This window comes from Stigmatopora nigra, chromosome 20, assembly GCF_051989575.1.
Source record: "Stigmatopora nigra isolate UIUO_SnigA chromosome 20, RoL_Snig_1.1, whole genome shotgun sequence".
NCBI lineage: Eukaryota > Metazoa > Chordata > Actinopteri > Syngnathiformes > Syngnathidae > Stigmatopora > Stigmatopora nigra.
Genome location: NC_135527.1, coordinates 3,139,793 through 3,149,393, shown reverse-complemented (window position 1 = coordinate 3,149,393; position 9,601 = coordinate 3,139,793). Strand labels below are relative to the sequence as shown.

The following is a 9,601-nucleotide window of genomic DNA, read 5'->3' as shown; positions in this document are numbered from 1 at the left end:
GACCTCAACACTTTTGAAAAACAGAAAGAGAATGATTTAACAAAGTAATGAATTAATACAAAGAAAAGAAAGAGAATGATTTAATAAATAAATGAATTAATATAACTATTATAATAATAAAACAGAGTAAACCCAACATTCCCCCGTTTTTATAATATGTATGTTATTAATCATTTCTTAGTAATCACTAAATGGTAATGTCGGGTGACTGTGATTTTTCCCGCCTACTCCTTACTCCCATGGCTGGTCTGAAAGAGAAAGAACATAATTATATTCGTCCAATTGGTCCTCGGATTTACCGTACTCCTGGACCTCACTGCTTTCCCCAAACCGTCCCATAAGATACAACTCATGTACTTTAGAATTTGTAGGGGCAATTGCAGTAGTTATAAGTCGGCTTAGCAAGGAGCGCAAACAGGGGATACTACATCACCCACACAATGTTAGGATAGCGGTAATTGTGCCGATAGTCCAAATCTTTAGATTTTCCAAAGGTCTTATCCCACCAATCTGACAATGCGGACGTATCTACTCCAGAGTGCTCTTGCATATTGCGGTTCAGTGTTTGCAGGCCAGTAATGGCCCTGGTGAGAGATCCACTGGGTGACACGTTGTTCGGTATGAAGGTGCAACATTGTTTTCCTAACATTGCACACACGCCCCCTGTTTCAAGGATCATATCCACCGCTATGCGATTCTGGAACGCCATCAGACTGGTAGCTGCCAGTTGTTCCTTCATGGCCACAAATCCCTGTTCAGTATAATTTCCAAGTTTTGGACATTGTAATGTAAGTAATTTATTCTATCCACATTTTTGTTTGGGGTGATTAGAAGGAAGATAGACTCCCAACCTGCTGCGATCTGATTAGCCAGCTTATACTCATCTGGTACGCCCCGGGGGATGCCAATCGCATCAATGTATGTTGGATCTCCTTCCCTCCATGCCTCTCGACGATGTCGGGAGGGTCGACCCTTCAGCCGAATTATGAGCCGCCAATTGTATCTCCTCCACTGTGGATGGAAAAACAGACATCGGTAAGAGCAGTGAGACCAAAGTACCTAGTCCTGCCGCGTTTCGGCAGGAGTCGTATAATTTATCTACCACCCCGCCACCATAGGCCAGAACGTGGTATCAGGGGTGTAGTTTGTTTTAGAACGCCGGTACACCACGTCTCATTTATCGCCCCCAGCTTCAGACCATGCCCTGTAAGGTTTAAGCAGGTAAAATGATTAAACAGTGGAAAAATTGACTTCCTATTTACCGCGTAACAGGATAAACACTGCTTCAATATTTTTTCTTGCCAAGTAGGACACGTTTTTTCATTTGTAAAAACACTTTTCCCCAAAAGGGAATGGTGATTGAGGGAGTTGTTAGATCCCATCGTATTTTCCCTTGTCTGGTAGTTTATCCTAATCCTTTGTAAGATGGTTTAGTCTCAATTGAAACCATATGGAGACGTCAAACCCAATATAAAAGAGTTCCCTATAGTTTTATGGTATTGCTTGCTGAGCAATAATCTTTTCAATTAATATTGGTGTTTCCCGTATTTTATTAAGTCAGAAAGTTTATCTTACCCGTCCCCCTCAATGTATCCCCCGTTTGGGAAATCCCTGTTTCAGAAATAATTTTCACAGGTTAATATGTCAGTCCAAGCTTTCCAATCTTGACCAATTTCTGCAACAAGGCTTTTCCCAATCTTCAATTTTCTGCTGTTAATGTACCACACATATTTCCCACCATAGAATGCCCCTTTGTATGGCAACCGGGACGTCGCCGAGTCCAAATATATATTTTCATTTTGGAAATTTGATTTAGTAGGTAATGTTAATTAAATGTAAATGTGTATGTTTCTCGGTTTACCCTCCCGTAAGAAGGTGTATCCTCAATTGAAACGCCTCCGCCTTTTTCTCCAACTGGAGAAAACAACCCTACCGTGGAAAGGAACAGAATCACAATCATCATTAATCTCATTGCCCCAAAAGCAATAATTGTTTTCAACATGACTTTTTGTCTTTGTTTAGGGAGTTTTCCTCTTGAAACGTTTCAATTTAGACAACCTTCTTACTGTGGGAAAGGTGCATCCGTGTCCCCTTTCAGTAACAAGGACCCTCCCACTTTGCGTTGCTCCGATGTTTCTTCTTTTATGCTGCTTATCAGTATCCAGTCTTCAAGAATCACCGTCGCTTCGTCCGTTTCCTGTTGAGAAGCAAAATCTCCCTCTGATAGTCTAAATTTGGTGTGTGCGTTTTTTTTCTCTGATAGATTCGCCTCATCATCCAATTGTCATTGTGTGGTGAATAATAACAATTTGTAAGGTCTACCAAACAGGACTTCATATAAGGTCCGCCAATTGTGGATGGTAGACAACTATTATATTAACAAAATGGGAGCCATTATCACTATAAATAGTTTCTGGAATTCCATATCGTGGAATGATATCCATATGATCTAATAAAAATAAAATAAAATCTATATGTATTTTTTGAAATGGATATGTGGGTATGCATATAGATTTAAACCCTAAGCCTTGTAGTGCCGTTGTAGCAAGGCCACCTCCCCCTTGTCGAGACAAAGGTCTTCCCTTGACTCAAGCCCAAATTATTTTCTTTATTGATCTTTTATTGATAGATTATGTCTCGGTGGTCTGCCAATCAAAAAACACAAAAAGACAAACTATCATTCACGCTCACACTCATAAACAGAAGAATTTAGTGTGTTCAACCAGTCTAGCATCCATAATTTCATTTTGTGGGAGTAAACTGGAGTACCCGGAGAAAATCCACAAATTCTCGAGGACGCCATGAATACCCCACATTCCGGAAGGTCTGGATCCACCCCGCATTCATTAGTAGATCCTTTAATATACACACCCCCACTCTAGCATTTTAACCGTTTGTAAAAAATTACCTTCAAGTTTCACACAAAGTTATATCCTCTTTAATGCTATCAGTTTAGCTGTTTGTTCCCCGAATTGAGGTGGGAATAGTTTCACATCTAAAGTTTTTATTTTTTACAGCCGCCATGACCTAATGGCCCCCTATCATGTTTTTGGAAAATCCCAATTCCCTCTAATAGCATGCCAATCACCTTTTAATGCGGCCATCCAATTTTGTTTCTACTTGTTTCAGGTGATAAGATAATCTCCCCCATTTGTAAAACAAATTCATCCACGCCTATTTTATACAACATGACGCCTATGGCCTTTATTACGTCGCCTTGACTCCAAATTCTATGAACCAAGATAACACGACGAATTTGTAAGCGAATTTCGCCCATCCCATTTTGTTCATAGACAACCCATCTACCTAAAGCGTCACTTGTTTCAAAACATGAAAGGCCCCACTAGAATTCGTGCATCCAGCGCCAAATAGAGCCTATTTACACATTTGTCTCAAATTTGTTTTAGATATGGGGTCCCCAATTTCCCAAAATTTCCCAGAATTCATGTACCACCACATCCTGTCAAAAACCCAAAACGACTAACATAACCTGTTTCTAAGCCAGATTCTGGAATTTGGAGAATTTCTCCTTTCCCTCCCTTATCTAAGCTTGTTATTGCCACTCGTTATCACGGTAACATTCAGGCGTATTAACCCCATCGTTGCTAAAGTTCTCACCAATTTGCATGCCCTTAAAGCCGTAAAAGCAACGTTATTTGGTTGTATCAATTGACCAATGCTTATCCAATCCGTAATATCCTTAAAGTCATCAATATGACCTGTGACAAAGCATATTTCCTCCCGCCAGGACAACAGACAATGTTCTTTCAAGTGCACTTTGAAAAACATTCCATGTTACTCCATTCTTAGGGAAAATATGCTCATCCTAAACCAATTATTTTATTTACAATTCACCTAATTATTTGGATGAATGCCATGAATTTTATCATGCCACTATTGCATTGTAAATTTCCCATCTGATGTCGTTAACAGCCAAATAATTCAATACCTACTATATACTTTGTAAATCACCTCATATGATGTTTACTTAAGACAAGAGTCATTTCCCATAGCCTGTTACCAAAAGAAAAATCTACAACAATTAAATGAGAGAAATCAACCTTTTGTTAGGCAATTCCTAATTACAAACTTTAATGTTTTAAAAACCTTATTGTCACCAATATACCATAATATTGTAAATTTTGTCATCCTGGCCTTTTTTTCTTTTAACCAGCCAACCTCCTGGATTAAAGTATTTTGAACAATCAAAATATTCTGAAATAGTATTAATATTATTTTATCCTCCAAAAGCTAGTTTCCTTTAACTAAGAGCCCTTTGAAATCCACAATTGCTCAAAAATGACTATTTTGGTCTATTTCCCAAATCCAAAGCTTTTTACCAAATCAACCTTTTACTGAACAGATTTTCTATCCTCTTAATACATTTCATTTTAAAACCCAAAATATCAATGCGAAAGCATTCGCATAACCTTGCATTTCTTGCAGCCCATGTATTGTTCTTATTCTGAAAAGTCCAAACAGAAAACGCAATTAGCCGTTAACTATGACCTCCACTCTTGCTGCGAAAACAGCATTGTTATCTTATGTTTACAAACCAGTTTTTTCCCTGTGCCCAAATACAACGCTTTTTAGAGAAGACAACCATTACAACGTCAAATTAACCCCTCTTCCGATATTCAACTACATCACAATATTTTTCCAAGACCCCATATATCCAGAATATGTATGCTGCAAGCACAACAATATGGCAAAAACCCATTTTCTGCCCTCAAGTTTGCTTCAGCACCCCCAAGGCCAATTATTATTATTATTATAATGTCTTCACGGAAGGGATCACAAAATTTTAGTCGTTTACACGGTCCGAACGCTCCCGAAAGCCCAACACAGTTAAATCGTCTGCCCCGCGGCCCACATGTTTCACTCCCATCTAATCAGCAGCCGCTGCACCAGAAACGCTTCCCCCGCAGTCGACACATTTTTTTTTTTTTTGCAAGTCTAGAGCATAATAAAAACACAGGTGACATTCCCTGCTAAACATTTAAATGATCATTTTGTATATATTCTTTTGTCTTTTTAAACACCATCTTCCCGCTAGCGGACGGGATCAAAAACCAAGCTGGAATAAGCCATCACATTGCTGTAAATTGACAGTACATATAGGTTATATTAACAAAGCACCACCAGCACTTGGAAATAACCATTCTAATTGTTGTTATACAAGCCCAAGCATCACAAAAAAACCCAATTTAATTGTAATCACAAAACGTCATACCTGGATTAACCAAATCAAATACCAGTGTCCCCATTAATTTTCTAGTTCCCTTTATTTTTGTTAAACTTCCTCCGCGCCCGTCACCTATCTCGGTAAATATTTTCCCCGTCAGCCGAGGAGGCCCCGCTATTTTTCCTTACCAAACAGTACCTTCCCGCCGCCACGGTCTTAAATATATCCCCGTTATCCGAGGGAGTCCCCACTATTTTCCCAAAATAGTATTTTTAACTGCTCCCCGGTCTTATTTCGCCATTAGTGTCTGTGGAACAAGCTGTTACACTTTTATCCACTCGCATATTATTTATAAATGTATATTACCTCTATGCATTAGTGCATATATTATCCTGCATTTTATGCATTTTAAACTGGCCAGCAAACCCATATTTATTTATCCATAAATATAGCTGTGTAATATTTTTAAAGCGCTTTGTCTTTCCAATTTTTTTCAATCCTTACAAGTTAGACGTATTTTTTGGATCGTCATCCAAACCCGCCTTACAACACGTGTTTCCCATATTTTACTTTTTTGTAGTGAGTTCGTGTGCCTCACACAGTTGACTTTATTATATTTATTATTAATGATATCACCCCTTCGACTGTATTTCCTAGGCTTATCTTAATTTTACTGCAGAAACCACACAAACACCATACAACATTTACAACATATTCGTGCCTACCCTTGAGACACAGGACACTTTCCAGCCCCAACATTGTACCTCCAGTACAATATATTCGTGCCTACCCCTGAGACACAGGACACTTTCCAGCAAAGTGCCCCACCGTACCTGCCATTGACTAGTATAAACACAGGGTTTTGTCGCCGTCACCCAGGACGCGAAACCAGCCCACAATGGACCTCACATACAATGTCCCTTTAACGCATTTGGAAACACCGTCACAACATGCAGACATTAATGTGGACTTACCCGAGATCCATCAGATATCTCCCTCCAGCAGGAAAAGTCTTCAACCGCCGAGAATCCAGGCGCCCCCGTCGAAAACTCCGGCCCACCAAGGGTTTTGAAGACGCCGTGCGCACGGTCACTTACTAGATGTCGAACAGCAGCGCCTGGGTTCTCGCTCCGGTATATTGACCTCCATGGCTCAGAAGGACCAAAATGTTGGGTTCATTAATAATTACCTTCGTCCATAATTATCAATAACTGCAGGCAGACATCTTATTCAATTATTGACATTTAATTAAATAGAAATGGTTAACAACAGGTAAAACCTCCGAGGGGAGTTTCAGCAAGTTTCTCTTACAACTTCCGAACGTCTCACCGAATAGACGTTTTCGTACGACTCTTATTGCCATGAATCAAAACAATTTACAGAGTTGTTGATCATTCCATCACGTATGAGTAAAAACAACATCTGGGACTGCAATAACAATCAAAGTATTTTACCAAAAACAAAAACAGGAGACTAGACCTAAACAACATTTAGATTAGAACAATTATGCCTTCCTTGACCTAAGAATCATATAATAATTACATAAAGAAAAACCCGAAGTGCGTCACGAGTGTTATGGACGTGGCAGAAACAATATCTTTGTTATGGGCTCCGTTGCTGGAAATGGCAGATATCCAGTCCTTGCCCGATCAACAACCCTCTCAGCTCGATACTGGGTATGTGGATGTAGCGTCAACAATCCTTGGAGAAGTCCATGTGAGAGTGGACTAGGCGGCAGTTTATGACCTTGCAACACTTTGAGAATAATAAGAGAATGATTTAACAAAGAAATGACTTAACACAACTATATTTATAATAGTAATACAGAATAAACCCAACAGGTATTAATTTACAGAATTAATAATTGTCAAGATCAGGTATTTTGCTTCTGCAAAAAAAGGAAATAATTGTAAGTTGCAGAGAACGGTTTTGATCCATTGACCTCTGGGTTATGGGCCCAGCACGCTTCCGCTGCGCCACTCTGCTTCTTCTCACACCAATCCCAGCACAAGCAGTCCAACTCCGCTCCTTTAGAGCCCTTTTCCGGTCTCTTTTCCCTATCTGCCTCCTCTACCACAACTGAATCAAATGATATACTCCTCAGAAAGCTGCCCAGAAGCCTTATAATGATCCTAATTATTTGATTCAGGCGTGCTGATGGAGGGAGACATGGAAAACAAATTTGATGCGGGCCCCTGGGGGCTGGAGTTGGGCATGCCAATGTCAACATGCATTCATTCATCTTTCATACTGCACATCCTAGCAAGTGTTGTGGGGGTTGCTGGAGTCAATCCCACCTGACTTCAAGCGAAAGGCAGACAACACCAGGCAGCCGTAGGGCACAAACTATTTGCACTCACAATCAAACCGCCACGATTAGGAATTGAGGCCACGCCTGCCTGCAAGTCAGCCGGGTGTCTCACTGCACCCTCAGAGATCTGGGATAGATTGCTGTAGGTTTGTGGAAACCTTCTATCACCCCAATTTATGGTATTGTGGCCGAGCGGTCCAAGGCACTGAATTTAGGCTCCAGTCTCTCAGGACACTCTCTTGTGATTTATTCATCAACGCTGCTTTGTCTACAAACCTCCTGGGACTTCTTCCATTAAGATCTTGATGAAAGAGGGGAGCCCAGACACACAGTCCCTTGTGCAGGCAGATTTCCTTGTGGAGCGGCTGGGAATAACTGTCCAAGGAGTGTTTGTTAGTGGCTGTCAAGTAGAGGGACAAACAATCCACTCACGTGCTGTCCTTTTCTGGAATCTCCTAGATGGCGATGCGCACTTGGTAACTAACGTCCCTGCCGGCATAGAGCACCCCGTACATGCCTTTTCCGAGGACCACTTGGTCGCCGTTTTCGTTGGTCTCATACAAGTATTGGGAAGGGAAATGTGATCATGAAATCATTATGGATGGCCATTTAAGATTTAATTACCTCTTTAATTACCTCTTTATGGTTGTAAAAATTACATTCAATTTTGAAAAAAAATGTGTTGTCATCAGCTTATGCACTTTTTGTTTAGCATCTTGGACAAGTAATTGCTCTCTAAAGAAGGGTTCTATGTCGTTTGTGGTTATCTTAGATTTTTGCGTAAAGTTAAAAAGATATCCATGAATGAGTGAAAAATGTGACCACAATCCTCAACTATAAATATTTTGTGATGTGTTGTAATATTGATAGAACATATACCAATTGTGTCTCATCTCGTGTTCGTGCTTGCTAGAAATATTATGAAAAGCTAAGGTTCAAAATGTTAGCCCACTAACATTAGCAAGGTAGCTCAGTCACCTTACCTGACAGATAAACAACTATGGTACTGCATTTTGTTGATTCGAATTTAAGAGTTTTTACATTTTTAGTTAGAGATTTTGCACTTGTGACGACTATTAAGATAACCACATTGTGATTTTCTACAGGCTTCCTCATTGGAGGCTAAGCAAAGTTGAGAAACACTGTTCTGCCCGCTTGAGTAGGAAGACAAATTTAATTTTAAAACAATTTTGGAAGAGCAGAAATGTGGTGGGAACGAACCTAGCTAGTCTTCCCTCACTGAGATGATTTTAATCCAGAGTGGCATCTCCTTCCTTGTGGTGCAGAGAAATTACCAGATCACAGAAACTGAGGAAACATCAAAATGGTCATGGCCCATGTGGGGGTTGAACCCACGACTTTGGCATTATTAGCACCACACTCTGACCAACTGAGTTAACAGGCCATGTGCTGCCCAGTGCAGGTATTTTCATAATGAAGCAAATGCAACACGTCAACTAGCTAAACATTTATGGTAAGGCAAAAGAAGTTGGACTAGATAATTTCAATTGAGTTTGGAGTTGTCGTGGCCCGTATGGAGGTTAAATGCACAACCTTGCGGTCGAACCCACGACTTTGGCATTTACAGCACCATGCTCTGCCTAAATGAGATAAAGAGCAATGTGTTGGCATTGGCTCGGGTGCGACGGTGGGGTATTATTAACTTAAATTCAACATGGTATATTGTTTTGTAAATCCTAGCGCCGAATGTCTCATACCGAGTTTTTCATTGGAATGGAAATTTTTAAATGCATAATGGATGACTCTGTGAATAGCTGGACTAACTCATGACAGTCCCCGGCCGAGACCGAGGTTCTTGAGCTGGTGGTCCACAGAAGCTCCGTCAGGAGGTGAGAATACCCACGATTCATCAGAATATCTGCTTTGATTTGATGTGTGAAGCTGGAAGCAGAGTGGCGCAGCAGAAGCATGATGGGCCCATAACCCAGAGGTCATTGGATTGAAACCATTCTCTGCTGCTAACACCAGTTCCCTTTATGTAATGGCGAACTACGCCACTTCCAAGTGTTACCATTGGTGTGAGAAATGTTCTTGAAAATGATTAATTCTGCAAAAGTTACCTTTTCTCACATATTCTTCTGATC

The 9,601-nt window shown here is 40.4% G+C and overlaps 1 non-coding gene across 1 annotated transcript; it reads right to left on the bottom strand.

Annotated features, from left to right (window-relative positions):
- Nucleotides 1–8,827: 8,827 nt before the first annotated feature.
- trnai-aau (transfer RNA isoleucine (anticodon AAU)) lies at nucleotides 8,828–8,901 on the bottom strand. Its single transcript has one exon. It is a non-coding gene; the product is annotated as a tRNA-Ile (tRNA).
- Nucleotides 8,902–9,601: the final 700 nt, after the last annotated feature.